The 16,314-nt window shown below is 40.0% G+C and overlaps 1 protein-coding gene and 1 pseudogene across 14 annotated transcripts in view; one reads left to right on the top strand and one right to left on the bottom strand.

Moving 5' to 3' along the window:
• The window catches only part of BMPR1A (bone morphogenetic protein receptor type 1A), a 168,011-nt gene that overhangs the window by 123,341 nt on the left and 28,356 nt on the right, over window positions 1-16,314 (bottom strand). For 2 of the 14 annotated variants that reach the window (XM_078345378.1, XM_078345373.1), the window contains exon 2: window positions 15,966-16,033. The exons of the other annotated variants lie outside the window; for them this stretch is intronic. The gene's annotated coding sequence lies outside the window, so the exon portion shown is untranslated. The remainder of the gene's footprint in view (window positions 1-15,965; window positions 16,034-16,314) is intronic. 14 annotated transcript variants of the gene reach the window in all.
• LOC103796656 (putative RNA polymerase II subunit B1 CTD phosphatase RPAP2) overlaps window positions 1-16,314 on the top strand; it is a 97,186-nt pseudogene that overhangs the window by 53,942 nt on the left and 26,930 nt on the right.

Here is a 16,314-nt window from a genome sequence, read left to right as displayed (position 1 = left end):
AAAAGTACAGCACCTATTCTCAAAACACTTTTAAAAAAGATACAAATGTGCCTAAATTTATGTGATATAATTCTGATTACTAATTATAGTGACTTTCTTCAGAAGGGTAGCAAGCAAACTGATGAACAACATTATTAATACTTAAAATTACCTACAAGTGAGGAAAAAAATGGTCTATTTCTTAATGGACAAATACTGTTTGACAGGGATTTACAAATTGCTTATAAATAATGCTTAAACTTCCTAAACCCTCAGAAAAGAGACCAGTTGCATATTTATAAACACATATTTATAAAATACATTTAAACTTTAATAACTAAAATTGTTTATATTCCTTAAAGGTTTTTTTAAAAAGCTTATATTCTAACTAAAACCAACTGGAAAAATCACGACATAAAACAGTCAAATTAACATTCAGAATACAGCACTGGGATTTTATGACAGCTTTTATATGAAAATTCTTTTTTGTTTGTTTTTTGTTTTTGAGACGGAGTTTCACTCTTGTTACCCAGGCTGGAGTGCAATGGCGCGATCTCGGCTCACCCCAACCTCCGCCTCGTGGGTTCAGGCAATTCTCCTGCCTCAGCCTCCCGAGTAGCTGGGATTACAGGCACGCGCCACCATGCCAAGCTAATTTTTTGTATTTTTAGTCGAGACGGGGTTTCACCATGTTGACCAGGATGGTCTCGATCTCTTGACCTCGTGATCCACCCGCCTCGGCCTCCCAAAGTGCTGGGATTACAGGCTTGAGCCACCGTGCCCGGCCTGAAAATTCTTTTTGAATTCTTCAATTATCTAAGAGTAGCAAGGAAACAGAACAAAAGAATGTAGGCCGGGCGCGGTGGCTCAAGCCTGTAATCCCAGCACTTTGGGAGGCCGAGGCGGGTGGATGACGAGGTCAAGAGATCGAGACCATCCTGGTCAACAAGGTGAAACCCCGTCTCTACTAAAAATACAAAAAATTAGCCGGGCATGGTGGCGCGTGCCTGTAGTCCCAGGTACTGGGGAGGCTGAGGCAGGAGAATTGCCTGATCCCAGGAGGCGGAGGTTGCGCTGAGCCGAGATCCCGCCATTGCACTCCAGCCTGGGTGACAAGAGCGAAACTCTGTCTCACCAAAAAAAAAAAAAAGAAAGAAAGAAAGAATGTTACTGTATCGGGGACTTTTTACCACCATGCTTCTGAAACACACAATGTAATTCATGCCATTTTGTGTAAGAAAGTTATTTCTTCCCTCAAAATATAATTTAAAATACTCTTTAAATTTAACTCAATATCAGATTTGAGATAAATTGATGTTTAACTGCACTATTAAACTATAACCTTTAAGCTCTCAAAGAAAATATTTTTTAAAATATCTCTGAATATACAAAGAAATAATTATTTGGCTTATTTGAAATGCTAAATTAGAAAAAAATTAAGCCTTAAAAATGTAAGTGGCAACTTTTTAGAGTATTTAGGCTAAATGCTACTCTTTGGGGGTCTGTTATGAAAACTTCCTAATTCCCTCTGCTCCCATTCGGAGGAAGGGTTGAAGACACTGTGGCAAAGACATGCTCTAGTCTCACTATTGCTTCGCCGAACTTGTGCAGTGGTAGGCTCTGGAACAAAGAATGTGTAACCTGATCTCTTTTCCCTCTCTCCTTCATAGCAACTTCTAGAAAGTAATTTAATCTCCCAAAATGGCATCTTTGTGCTGCTTATTACAGCATAAGAAAAAAAAATCAAATCACTTTTTAAATATGGTTTTTGCTTAACATACAGAGAATATTTTTGTCAAACACTGAGTATTTAGACAAGTCGATTATAAATGAATCACTATTTGAGTAAACTGTCTACTAACCAACACTTTAAATGTAGCTCAGGATTTAAGAAAAATTCTAATATAAGGTAGACTTAGCATTTATTTTGCTTCTACAACAAATGTAGTATAGCTCCTAAGAGGTCAACAGAAAAAATAATGAATATTAATAATTATCTTGATAAATTTGAATTTTAAATCCTACTAGCTATGAGAATCACGGAAGCTATGTACTTTTAATTCCCATATTATCTTTTCATTTGCCTTAACTGAATAAAGGAAATATGTGAATCTGGAAATCTGGAAAGGAATAGAAACCTAAAAATGTTTGCTAGGCAAGTATAAAAGAATGCCCTGAACTTTCTCACCTTTTGAAATATATAAAAAGGATGTAAAATTGTGTTGGTGTTAATTTTAGAATGGCTTTTAAGATTTTTCTCAGCTGGGTGCGGTGGCTCACGCCTGTAATCCCAGCACTTTGGGATTACAAAGTCTCAAAAAAAAAAAAAAAAAATGCAATGGCGCAATCTCGGCTCACTGCAACCTCTGTCTCCCATGTTCAAGCAATTCTTGCCTCAGCCTCCCCAGTAGCTGGGACTACAGGCGCCCACCACGCCCAGCTAATTTTTGTTTGTTTTTTTTTGTTGTTGTTGTTTTTTAGACGGAGTTTCGCTCTTGTTACCCAGGCTGGAGTGCAATAGCGCGATCTCAGCTCACCGCAACCTCCGCCTCCCGGGTTCAGGCAATTCTCCTGCCTCAGCCTCCTGAGTAGCTGGGATTACAGGCACGCGCCACCATGCCCGGCTAATTTTTTGTATTTTTAGTAGAGACGGAGTTTCACCCTGTTGACCAGGATGGTCTCGATCTCTTGACCTCGTGATCCACCGGCCTCGGCCTCCCAAAGTGCTGGGATTACAGGCTTGAGCCAGCGCGCCCAGCCCAATTTTTGTATTTTTAGTAGAGACGGGGTTTCACCATCTTGGCCAGGCTGGTCTTTAATTCTAGACCTCGTGATCCACCGCCTTGGCCTCCCAAAGTGCTGGGATTACAGGCGTGAGCCACCGCACCCAGCTGAGAAAAATCTTAAAAGCCATTCTAAAATTAACAGCAACACAATTTTACATCCTTTTTATATATTTCAAAAGGCACTCTAACCTGATGACTTAATTCGATCTTCACAACAGCCGTGTGAGTTAGGGGAGCACATACGTTAATTGGTGTGGCAAAATAAGTAACACTGGAATATAAATTTCCTCAGCAAGGCAATTTACTTCTAAGAAGGGTGCACTCGCCATTGTTCCATCTGTCAGCCACACCCTTCTACAGAAGTAAATTGCCTTGCTGAGGAAATTTATATTCCAGTGCTACTTCTTTTGAGGCACGGAAAATTCTACTTACAATCTTGGCGGCCCCTCCGAGGACCCCATTCCCCTCCGGGGGCAGTCTCGGGTTCTCTCCTGAGGAGGGTCGTCCCCCTCCACCACTGCACAGCAGCCTCCTGAGTGAAAAGTCAGGACTGACCAGGTGCAACAGGCCCGTATTCCCAGCAGACGCCTAAACTGGCCTGCAGTAGCAATCTTGGAGGCCTGTACAGGGACCCCATTCCCCTCCGGGGGTGGTCTCTCGTTCTCTCTGGTGAGGAGAGGCTCCCCTCCTCCCCCCTGTGCACCCCCCTCCCGCCTCATTGATGCGGCCTCAAAAGTGAAAAGTCAGTACTGACCCGGTGTGATAAGCCCGTACTCTCAGCAACGTGGAAACTGGGGCGACCTAAGATAAAGGATCCTCACATACAGCCGAGACCATGCAAATCTGTGCACAAACCGAGGAAGGAAACGTCCAGGAGCCAGCAAAGTATTTCCTCGGTGGTCGAGACAAACCAAGGAAAGAAATGCCCGGGAGCTCACAAAGTATGCGTCAGTGGTCCAGCCACACCAAGCGAAGAGAAGGGGGGGGGGCGGGGGGGGGGACTCTTTGGTCGGGACATACCAAGGTAAGAGAAAACGCGGGGGGTGGGGGGGGGTGAAGTATTCCTTGGTGGGGGTGTCTGTTAAGTAAAATAAAAAATTAAAATTAAAAAATTGAATAGGCAGATTCCTAGCTTGAGGGGTCGAGATGGGGCGACTATCCTGGATGAGCCTGTTGGGACCAATCGAGTCACATGGTCCTTAAAAGCAGGTAACTTCTTCCAGGTCTGGCGGGAAAGAGATGACACCAAGTCAGAGCCATGCGACCTTGCTGACTGTGAAGGTGAACCGGAAGGGGAACCTGAGCCAGGAATGCAGCCGGCCTCGAGGCTGTAAGAGGCACAGAATCCATACTTCCTTAGAACTTCCTGAAAGGAACACAGCCCTGTAGACACCTCCATCTTAGCCCAGTGAGACCTGTGTATTTAAGATAGTAAATTTGTGCTCTATAAACCACGGAAGGTGTGGTCATTTGTTACAGTAACAACAGAAAATATACCAACTACCCTACATAATTGACGGTCTTATACTATTTTTTAAAAATTATCTGTCAGGCTGGGTGGGGTGGCTCAAGCCTGTAATCCTAGCACTTTGGGAGACCAAGGTGGGCAGATCACCTGAGGTCGGGAGTTCGAGACCAGCCTGACCAACATGGAAAAACCCACTCTCTACTAAAAATACAAAAATTAGCTGGGCATAGTGGCATGCACCTATAATCCCATAATCCCAGCTACTCGGGAGGCTGAGACAGGAGAATTGCTTGAACGGGGTGGGGGGTGGGGGGAGGGTAGAGTGAGCCAAGATTGCGCCATTGCATTCCAGCCCGGGCAAGAAGAGCAAAACTCCACCTCAAAAAACAAAAAAAACATCTATCAATGAGCAATCCTGTCCCCAGTACAGATGAAATAAAAACACAGGTACCCTTTCCTATACAACTCTATGTGATCTTATTTCTTAATGATATTCTGGCCCAATGCTGTATTTTTTAACTCTGCTTTCTCTTCTCCTAACAAGTCAACTGTAAATACAAAGCCTTGAAATTCCAAAACATAAATCCAACTTTCTTTTGCCTTATCCACACCACCGTGTTGGGGGGAAGGGGAAAGGGGGGCTAAGGGAGGGGTGTAGATCAGGAGAATGAAAAAAGGACACACAGTAGCTGGAGAAAAACCTGCATTAAGGCAGAAGACTTACCAGAAAGAAACAAGGCAGTGGGCTATTAAACAGAATGTGAAACACTGAAAATAGTTCAGAGTATTTGCCAAGAAGCTGCACTAGACATAATAAATTAGTCCATGCTTTAGGTACTATTATTATCCCATTTATATATGGGGAAACAGAGCACAGAATAGCTATATTATTTAGCAAAGTCACTAATATCAACCTTAAATCTCTTCAACAGAATCCAAATACAATTGTGATCTGACACCCACCATGATCCATTTTAAAATGAAATTTTCACAGCATATTTTCCTCCTTGAACTCATATTTCCATTACATTTGCCCCACATACAGTAATTGCTAATGCTTGAAAGCCTTACTAGTCGCTCAGTCACACGTCTGATGTTCTGTTTGTTTTACAGAGACAGGGCCTCCATATGTTGCCCAAGGCAGTCTCAAACTCCTGGGCTCAGGTAATCCTCCTGTCTTGGCCTCCCAAAGTGCTGAAATTCCAGGCTTGGGCCACTGCACCCAGCCTGTCTGATGTGTAAATGGAAAAAAAATCTTTAAATTTCCTTTGACCATAAAGAAGCTTCTAAGTGTTCAAAAAATTATTTTGAATTCAACTACCATTACAATTTTTAGCAGCATACAATTGATTTAAATGACAAACATTAAAGATCTGACAATAATTAACGACATTAAAGGTAAAATTTTAATGACAGCTGGGCAAAGTGGCTCACGCCTATAATCCCAGTACTTCTGGGAGTTCAAGGCAGGCAGATCACTTGAGGTCAGGAGGTTGAGATCAGTCTGGCCAATGTGGTGAAACCCGCGTCTCTAGCAAAAAATAAAATAAAAATTAGCCAGACGAGGTGGCATGCACCTGCAGTCCCAGCTACTCAGGGAGGCTGAGGTGGGAGAAACACTTAAACCCAAAAGTGGAGAGAGCAGTGAGCAAAAATCACACCACTGTTGTCCAGCCTGGACAACAGAGCAAGAGGGGAGGGAGGGAGGAGGGGAGGAAGGAAAAGAGAGAGAAAGTAAAGAAAGGAGAGGGGGAGGGGAAGAAGGAAAAGAGAGAGAGAAAGTAAAGAAAGGAGAGGGGGAGGGAAGGGGAGGGAGGAAGGGAGGGAGGGAAGAAGGAAGGGAAGAAGGGAAGGGAAGAGGGGAGGGAAGAGGGGAGGGGAGGGGAGGGAGAAAGTAAAGAGAGGGAGAGAGGAGGGGGAGGAGAAGGAAGGGAGGGAGGAAAAGAAAGAAAGGAGAGAAGGAGGAAGGAGAAAGAGGTGGGAGGGGAAGGGAGGGAAGGAGGGAGGGAGATTTACTGGAAATGTACCTCAATGAGATGAACAAGGCTTTTGTTTTCATTAGTTCATGTATCTCTTTGAATAATTATTGCTAAAATGAGACATGACTTAGTAAATTTATTTCTACTCTTCTGTGCATGTTTTAAGAAAACACTGAGTCTTTTAAAGTTAACTGTATTTTACAATGTGATATTTAAAAAAAAAAGCACTGAGAAGTCTTGTTCATATAAACAGGTGATGGGAATAAAAGAAATTTTGTCAGTTGGGTAATACAACTTAAAATTCCTTCTGAGTTATCTGTTGAAAATCACAATCTCCTGAAATACCACAAGGGGATAAATTAGAAAAAAAAGAGAGAGAGAATAAGAAAATCACAGTGGTTTTCCATCAGAAATATTTTAACTGATTTAGTAGCTAGCACATTTATTATTTTTAAATACTGGAATTAATCCTTCAATTTTGTTAGAAGTAGAAAATTGAAAACCATGAACAGATTGTTCTCCAAAGGCTATGGTCATTTACTTTCTTAACACTAATATCAATATTTGGAATCACCACTTTGGGGGCCCCTGAGGCTTTATTTCATTTTTTGGAGATATAATTGACGTACCATAAAATTCACTTTAAAAAAGTGTGCAATTCGGTGGCTATCAGTATGTTCACAAAGTTCTGCAACCATCACTACTAATTCCAGAACATTTTCATCAATAATCTACTTTGTCTGTGGACTTGCCTTTTCTAGATATTTCGTAAAAATATAACAATCTAATATGTGATCTTTTGTGACTTGACTTCTTTCAACCTGCATAATATTTTCAAAATTCATTTATGTTGTAGCATATTTCATTTATTTTCATGTGTGAATAATATTCCATTGCCTCAACAGACCATATTTTGTTCATCTATTTATCAGTTGGACATTTGGGTTGTTTCCACCACTTGGCTATTATGAATAATGCTGCTGTAACCTTTCATGTGCAAATTTTTGTGTGAACATGTTTTTAATTCTTTTGGATATATATCTAGGAGTAGAACTGGTGGATTATACAGAAACTCAACATTTAGCTTTTTGAGGAACTGCTAATCTGTTTCCAAACCAGCTGCACAATTTTACATTCCCACAAATAGTGTGCGAAGGTTCCCATTTCTCCATATCCTTGCCATTATTTGTTATTATCTATCTTTTCGATTACAGATATCCTAGTGGGTAATAAGAATCTCGTTGTGGTTTTGATTTACATTTCTCTAATGACTAACAGCATTATTTTCATGAGCTTAAGTAGCCATTTGTACACTATCTTTGGAGAAATGTCTATCTGAATCCTTTGCCTGTTTTTAAATTGGATTTCTGGTTTTGTAAGTTACTTATGTGTTTTTTGTTTTTGAGACAGAGTTTTCACTTTGTCACCCAGGCTGGAGTGCAGTGGCACGATCTTGGCTCACTGCAACCTCTCCCTTCCAGCTTCAAGTGATTCTCCTGCCTCAGCCTCCTGAGCAGCTGCAACTAGAGTTGCACACCACCAAGCCCAGCTAATTTTTGTATTTCTAGTAGAGATGAGGTTTCACCATGTTGGCCAGGCTGGTCTCAAAACTCCTGACCTCAAGAGACCCAACCACCTCGGCCTCCCAAAGTGCTGGGATTACAGGCATGAGCCACTGCACCCAGCCAGTTATGTATTCTTTATGTATTCTAGACACAAGCTGCTTATCAAAAATATTTTACAATATTTTCTCCCATTCTATGGATTGTCTTCTCACTCGGCAGTCTCCTCTGATGCACGTAGGTTTTTAATTTTGAAAGTTTATCTACTTTTTTCTGATTGCTTGTGCTTTGCTGTCATATCAAAGAAATCACTGCCTAATCCAAGGTCACAAAGATTTATACCTAAGTTTTCTTCTAAGGTTTTTATGGTTTTTGCTCTTACATTTAGGTCTTTGATTCATTTTGAATTTATTTTTGCTTATGGTATGAGGTAAAGGTCCAACTGCATTCTTTTGCAATTGAATATCCAACTTATCCCACACTATTCTATTGGTGTCTTAGAACTGTCCTGACACCCTTTTCATCCCTGAGGATTTCCCACTACAAGGCAAGTACATCATGGTAAGAGAAGGGTCGGGGGGGTTATGCCATTTTTTAAAATAATGGAAAAAGCCACAGTGGAAAGAAATTTGAAAAGGGAGCTGAACGTGGTGGCTCACATCTGTAATCCCAGCACTTTGGGAGACCAAGGTGGGTGGATCACCTAAGATCAGGAGTTCAAGACCAGCCTGGCCAATATGGTGAAATTCCATCTCTACTAATACAAAAATTAGCCAAGAATGGTGGCAGGCACCTGTAATCCCAGCTACTCAGAAGGCTGAGGCAGGAGAATCACTTGAACCCAGAAGGCGGAAGTTGCAGTAAGCTGAGATCACGCCATTGCACTTCAACCTGAGTGACAAGATCCAAGCTCCTTCTCAAAAAAAAAAAAAAGGAAGAACCACTTGAACACTGGTGCAAAGGAAGATCTGCTTTAGAGAAGAGCACATGTTAAAGTTTAGGATTTGGAAATTGATTCAGGTAAAATTATCCATGTGCTTGTGCACCTCCAGAAGTCTATTTCCACTCCAGCCCTAAGACCAATGTCTGGACAGTGCTTTACACTACTGCCTCCTAAACTCCGGGTATGGGGGGCATCATTTGTGAACAATTTTTTACATTCCAATTGTGTGAATAATAAAATGAGACAGGACTTAGGATGAAGTTGATGAAAAGAGAAAGCCTGCACATTTTTCAGCCTATACCACTTAGCCAAATAGAAAAGTTCATTTCCATCCTGTTTTACATGAAACATTTGATTCAATGTATGCTCTAATGGAATGGGCCTCTTTTTTAAATTTTAAAAAACATAAAGAAATTTTGTCTTGGGTTTACTAATTTACTCACCTTATCCCTAATTCCCTTGAAACAAACCTTAGCTAGACTAGGGATATAGTATGGCATCACTAAAGATCAAACCTCAGAATACCGAAGTACTTCACTTCCCTTTTCCCTAAAATAGGTATTAGTCAAATTCTCTTCCTCTGTGGTTGGAACCAATTTATGATACTGACTGATATGGCTGGGCTCTGTGTTCCCACCCAAATCTCATGGTGAACTGTGAACCTGAGTGTTGGAGGTGGGGCCTGGTGAGAGAGGTGACTGGATCACGGGGGCAGATTCTTCCCTGCTGTTCTCATGATAGTGAGTGAGCTCTCACAAGATCAGCAAGTAGCACTTCCACCTTTCCTGTCTCTTCTGCTGTCATGTGAAGATAGGCCTGCTTCCCATTCTCCTTCTGCCATGATTGTAAGTTTCCTGAGGCCTCCTCAGCCAAGCCTCCTGTATAGCCTGCATTACTATGAGTCAATTAATTCTCTTTTCTTTATAAACTACCCAGTCTTTGCTATTTCTTTACAGCAGTGTGAGAATGGACTAATATACTGACCAAACAAGACATGCTATTTCCTCATATTACATACTTCTGTCAGTTTGGTAGGTGAGCAGTATAGCCTTAGGGTTATCTTATTTCCTGTCTTTAACTGGGATTAAACACAGACAGCATTTGTGCATATGATGATTTTACTATTTCTGCCTTTTCCTCCCAATCTAAGTACTTACCCTACAAATAAATCTTTTATTTTGGACAGAAACTTCCATTAGTTTGGTTATATATTTCATACTCCATTGTAACTTTCTGTGTTAAATTTACTTTATTCCTTTTTACTATGTAAAATTTACTTCTTTTTCAAACTAAAATCCAAGTATCCAAACAGTAATTAGTGACCCTTTTATTTACCCTTTTCCTTACCGGTGTGTTGTTGTTCCTGGACTACTAAATGCGAAATTTAAAGTTTGACTCTGTTTCTGTGCTCTTACTCAATTTATTTAGACCTTTTTAAAAAAATCGTTATCATTGCTTTTACTTTGTTAAGAGTGTGCTCTGAATTGAGACAACATGTGTTCTAAAGGAGCATGAAATCTATAATGCAAACATTAGATGGAAATTTCACTTAAATCCTTGATATCATTCTCAGAACAATAAAGATGACAATTCAAACAACTAAAAATGTGTTATTCAATAATGTTAAGAAACTAGCAACCACTTGATTAAAAAATAAATACAAAGCTCTATCTCATGCTTTCGACCAAAAAGAATCTGTAGATTGATGTTCAGGTAGAAGAAAATAGATTTGGTTTTGGTTTTGAATCTTCTTGGACAAACAGAGTCATTCTAAGCGTGGCCCATTAAGTTACTGGAGGAAGAGCAAGTTCCCTTGAGAGAAAGCTGCATTTCATTTGCCTGTTAGACATCCAGATGGAATATAAGTCTGCATTTCAAAGGAAGGGCTCAGGCTGGAGATTTAAAATTTGGACATCATCAAACTTAAACAAAGATGGGTTCAAAGCCACTGGATCAAATAAGATCAACAAGAAAATAAGTATAGCTAAAACAGAGGTCTAAGGACTGAGCCCTGGAGGGACTCCATGACAAAAACTGAGATGAAGAATTTCTTTGTATGCTGTCCTGGGAAGCCAAGTGAACAAAGTATTTCAACGGGAAGGAAATAAGTAATCACGAGTGTCAAATACTGTTACTAGGTCAAATAATTCAAGGATAAGAAAGGTAGAGTCAGAGCTGACCTCATAAGAACAGTAAAAGCAGGGCACTAGGAGGGAAAGCCTCCTGAAATACTGGGAGGAGAAAAATTGGAAACAAAGTATATATACTTATTTTGGGAAAAAAGGGGTGAGGGTGGGAAAGGGAGCAACAGTTAGAAGGAAAAGTGCAGTTAAGAGAATTTTTGTTGTTTTACGATGAGAGAAACAACAGTATGTTGTTGTGGAGGAGAATGATCCTGCAGAGTGCAGAGGTAAGGCTGAGTTAGAACACGGTTGTGGCCCTTGCTAGAAGCATGGTCAGTTCATTCCGTAATAATTGAGGGATATGAGAATACATGAAGCACAGACACAGGCAGCAGCGGCTTAAGCTTTACAGATATTTTCTTATAGTATCTGTTTTCTCAACAAAGTGAAAAGCAAAGACGTGTGCTGAAGATGGTGAAAGTGATATTAAAGGATTGAAGAGAAGCAAATGCAGAACCAGAGCACCCAAATACACAAGGCAAACACTGACAGAATTAAAAAAAAACAATAGACAGTAACCCAGTAATAGCAGGAGATTTCAATGCCCCCATTTCAATAATAGACAGAACCACTAGATAGAGAGGATCAATAATGAGACCAGAATTTGAACACTATAGACTAATCAGAACTAACAGACATACAGAGAACACTACACCCGGCCAGGCGTGGTGGCTCATACTACACCCGGCCAGGCGTGGTGGCTCACACCTGTAATCCAGCACTTTGGGAGGCTGAGGCAGGTGGACCACTTGAAGTTGGGAGTTTGAGACCAGCCTGACCAACAAAGAGAAACCTCGTCTTTACTAAAAATACAAAATTAGCCAGGCATGGTGGTGCCTGCCTGTAATCTCAGCTACTTGGGAGGCTGAGGCAGAATTGCTTGAACCCCGGAGGCAGAGGTTGTGGTGAGCCGAGATCATACCACTGCACTCCAGCCTGGGCAACAAGAGCAACACTTTGTCTCAAAGAAAAAAAGGGAACACTACACCCAACACTAGCTGAATACACATTTTGTCAAGTACAGATATATGAGGTTAGGCCACAGAACAAGTCTTAGCAAACTTAAGAAGGCTGAAATCATACCAAGTATCTTTTCTGACCACAATGGGATGAAACTAGAAATCAAAAGCAGTAGGAAAACTAGAAAATTCAAAAATATTTAGAAATTAACATATTTGTTTAACAACTAATGACTCAGAAATCACAAGGCAGTTAGAAAACATCTTGAGACAAATGAAGAAGAAAACAAAACATTCCAGAACGTAAAGGATACAGCAAGAACAGTGCTGAGAGAGAATTCTATGGCCGTAAACGCCTGCATTAAAAAAGATCTTAAATCAACAAGCTAACATTACACCTCAAGAACTAGAAAAAGAACAAACTAAACCCAAGGTTAGCAGACGAAAGAAAAGAAAGACTAGAGCAGAAATAAAATACAAAATCGAGAAACAACAGAAAAGAATAAAAATAAGAGTTGGCTTTTTGAAAAGATCAGTAAAATTGACAAACCCTTAGCCAGATTTAGTAAAAAGCCAAGACTCAAACAATTAAAATCAGAAATGAAAGAGGAGACATTACAACAAAATGCCACACAAATTAAAAGGGTAAGAGACTACTATGAACAATTACACGCCAACAATTTAGACAACCTAGAAGAAATGGATACATTATTTAAAATATACAACCTGTCAGGACTGAATCATGAAGAAACAGAATCTTTTTTTTCTTTGTTTTTTGTTGTTTTTTTTTTTAAGATGGAGTCTCACTCTGTTGCCCAGGCTAGATGGAGGGCAGTGGCATGATCTCAGCTCACTGCAACCTCTGCCTCCCAGGTTCAAGCGATTCTCCTGCATCAGCCCCCTGAGTAGCTGTGACTATAGGCACACACCACCACAGCTAATGTTTTGTATTTTTAGTAGAGACAGGGTTTCACCATGTCGGCCAGCACGGTCTTGATTTCTTGACCTCATGACCACCCACTAATTTTTTCTATTTTTATTAGAGACGGGGTTTCACCATGTTGGCCAGGATGGTCTTGATCTCTTGACCTCATGACCGCCCACCTCGGCCTCCCGAAATGCTGGCATTTCAGGCATGAGCCACTGCGCCCAGTCAATAGAAAGAGAAAATCTTAACAAAGCTATAAGAAGTAAAGAATTTGAATCCGTAATTTTAAAATCTTCCCAACAACAAAAAAAGCCTAGGACCAGACAACTAACTTCATTGGAGAATTCTACCAAACATTTAGAGAAAAATTAATACCAACTCTCCACAATATCTCCCCAAAAAATTAAAGAAACACTTCTAAACTTTGATGCAAATATTCTCAAAAATTGCTAGCAAACCCAATTCAAAGGCATATTAAAAGAATCATAACACCATGACTGAGAAAAACTTATCCCTAGGATGCAAGGATGGCTCAACATATGAAAATCAGTAAATGTTAATACACCACATTAATAGAATGAAGGACAAAAATTGTGTAATCTGAATTGGTTCAGAAAAAGCATCTGACAAAATTCAACACCTTTCATAAAAACACTCAACAAACTAGTAAGGAAACAGAAGGAAATAAAGAACATTCATAAAAAGTCCACAGCAAACATCACAATGGTGAAAAACTGAAAGTTTTTCCTCTAAAATCAAAAACAAGACTAGGAAACCCACTCTCACCACTTCCATTCAACACAGTACAATCAGAAAAAGCTGACAAGGAAAAAAAGGCATCCAAATTGGAAAGGAAGAAGTAAAATTATCTCCATTCACAGACAACATGACTTTATACATGAAAAACCCTAAGGGTTTCACAAAAAAAACTGTTAGAACTCCAATAATAAACTAAGCAAAGCAGGATACAAAGTCAACACACACAAAAAAAGTTGCATTTCTATACACTAACAATAAACAACGCAAAAAGGAAATTTTTTTTTTTTTTTTGAGACAGAGTTTCACTCTTGTTACCCAGGCTGGAGTGCAATGGTGCGATCTCAACTCACCGCAACCTCCGCCTCCTGGGTTCAGGCAATTCTCCTGTCTCAGCCTCCTGAGTAGCTGGGATTGCCATGCCCAGCTAATTTTTTGTATTTTTAGTAGAGACAGGGTTTCACCACGTTGACCAGGATGGTCTCAATCTCTTGACCTCGTGATCCACCCGCCTCAGCCTCCCAAAGTGCTGGGATTATAGGCGTGAGCCACCACGCCCAGCCCACAAAAAGGAAATTAAGAAAATAACTCCATTTATAATAGCATCAAAATGAATAATACAAATAAGGCCGGCAACAGTGGCTCACACCTATAACTCGAGCCCTTCAAAACCAGCTTGGGCAAGATTGCAAGACCTCATCTCTACAAAAAATTTAAAAATTAGCTGGGTATGGTAATGCATGCCTGTAGTCCCAGCTACTCAGAAGGCTGAGGCAGGAGGATCTCTTGAGCCCAGGAATGGGAGGTAGCAGTGAGCCATGATCAAGCCACTGGACTCCAGCCTTGGCAACAAAGCAAGACCCCGTTTCTAAAAAAGTAAAGTAAAAATAAAATAAAATACCTAAAAATAAACAATGTCAAGGAGGCAAAAGACTTGTACACTGAAAGTAATTTAAAAGTTGCGGAACAAAGCACACAAATGGGACAGGTATGTTCATGGACTGGAAGACTTGAAGACTTAATTATTAAAATGTACATACTAGTCAAAGTAATTTACAGATTCAATGCAATCTCTATCAAATTTCGGTGTCGCTTTTTGCAAAAGAAGAAAACCCCATTCTAACATCTGCAAGGAATCTCAAAGGATCCCAAATAAACAAAACAATCTTAAGAAAGAACAAAGCTATATGCCTCACACTTTGTGATTTCAAAACTTGTTACAAAGCTACAGTGATCAAAATAGCATGGTACTAAGCAAACAGACTTGTAAACCAATGGAACAGAATAGACAGCCTAGATATAAACCCTTGGTTATGTGGTCAAATGATGAGCCAAGGCTACACCATAGGAAAAGAATAATCTCTTCAACAAATAGTGCTGGAAAAACTGGAAGTCCACATGAAACAGAATGAAGGTGGATCCTTATCGTAAACCATAAGTAAAAACTCAAAATTGATTAAAGTCCTAAACGTAAGACCTAAACCACAAAACTCCTAGAAAACAGGGGAAATGCTTCATGACACTGAATTTAGCAATGATTTCTTGGCTGTACAACAAAAAGCACTACAACAAAGGCAAAAATTGACGTAGAATTACATCAAACTTAAAAACTACTGTGCATCAAGGCAAGCAATCAACCAACACTAGAACGAAACCAAGGAAGAATGAAAGGCAACCTATAGAATGAGAGAAAATATTTGCAAATCATATCAGACAGGGGTTTAATATCCAGAAAAGTAAAAAACCACAACTCAGTAACAAAACAAAAACCATAAATAACATAATTTTAAAATGAGCTCAGGACTTGAATAGACGTTATTTCCAAAGATACACAAATGGCCAACAAAAATATGAAAAGCTACTCAACATTACTAATCATCAGCAAAATTCACATCAAATAACAATGAGGTATTACCTCACACCAGTTAAAATTACCTCTGCCAAAACAAAACAGAAAACCAAGTGTTGGCAAGGATGTGGAGAAATTAGAACTCCTGTGCATTGTTGGTGGGACTATAAAACAGTACAATCACTATGAAAAACAGTATGGAGGTTCCTCAAAAAATTTAAAATGGAACTACCATATGATCCAGAAATCCCACTTTTGGGTATGTATCTAAAAGAACTGAAAACAGGATCTCAAAGAGATATTTACATACTCTTGTCCATTACAACACTCTTCACTACAACAGCCAAAACCTATAATTAACCTGTGTCTATCAACAGATAAATGGATAAACAAATGTGGTATATACACAATGGGATATTATTTAGCCCTAAAGAAATCCTGGGCCGGACACACTGGCTTATACCTGTAATCCCAGCACTTTGGGAGATTGAGACGGGTGGATCACCTGAGGTTATTCAAAACAAGCCTGACCAACATACTGAAACCCCTCTCTACTAAAAATACAAAAATTACCTGGGCATGGTGGCGTGTGCCTGTAATCCCAGCTACTTGGGAGGCTGAGGCAGGAGAATCGCTTGAACCTAGGAGAGAGAGGTTGCAAATGAGCCCAGATTGTGCCACTGCACTCCAGCCTGCCTGGCTGACAGAGTGAGACTCAGTCTCAAAAAAAAAAAAAGAAAAAGGAAAAGAAATCCTGTCATATGCTACAAAATACATGAACCAAGAGGACTTTATGCTAAGTGAAATATGCCAACCATAAAACAACAAGTACTGCATGATTCTACTTATATGAGGTATCTAAAATAATCACAGAGACAGAAAGTAAAATGGTAGAATGATGGTTGCCAGGAGCTGAGGGGAG

This window comes from Callithrix jacchus, chromosome 12 (genome assembly GCF_049354715.1).
Source record: "Callithrix jacchus isolate 240 chromosome 12, calJac240_pri, whole genome shotgun sequence".
In the NCBI taxonomy this organism is placed as follows: Eukaryota; Metazoa; Chordata; class Mammalia; order Primates; family Cebidae; genus Callithrix; species Callithrix jacchus.
This window is presented reverse-complemented; position numbering and strand designations above follow the sequence as displayed.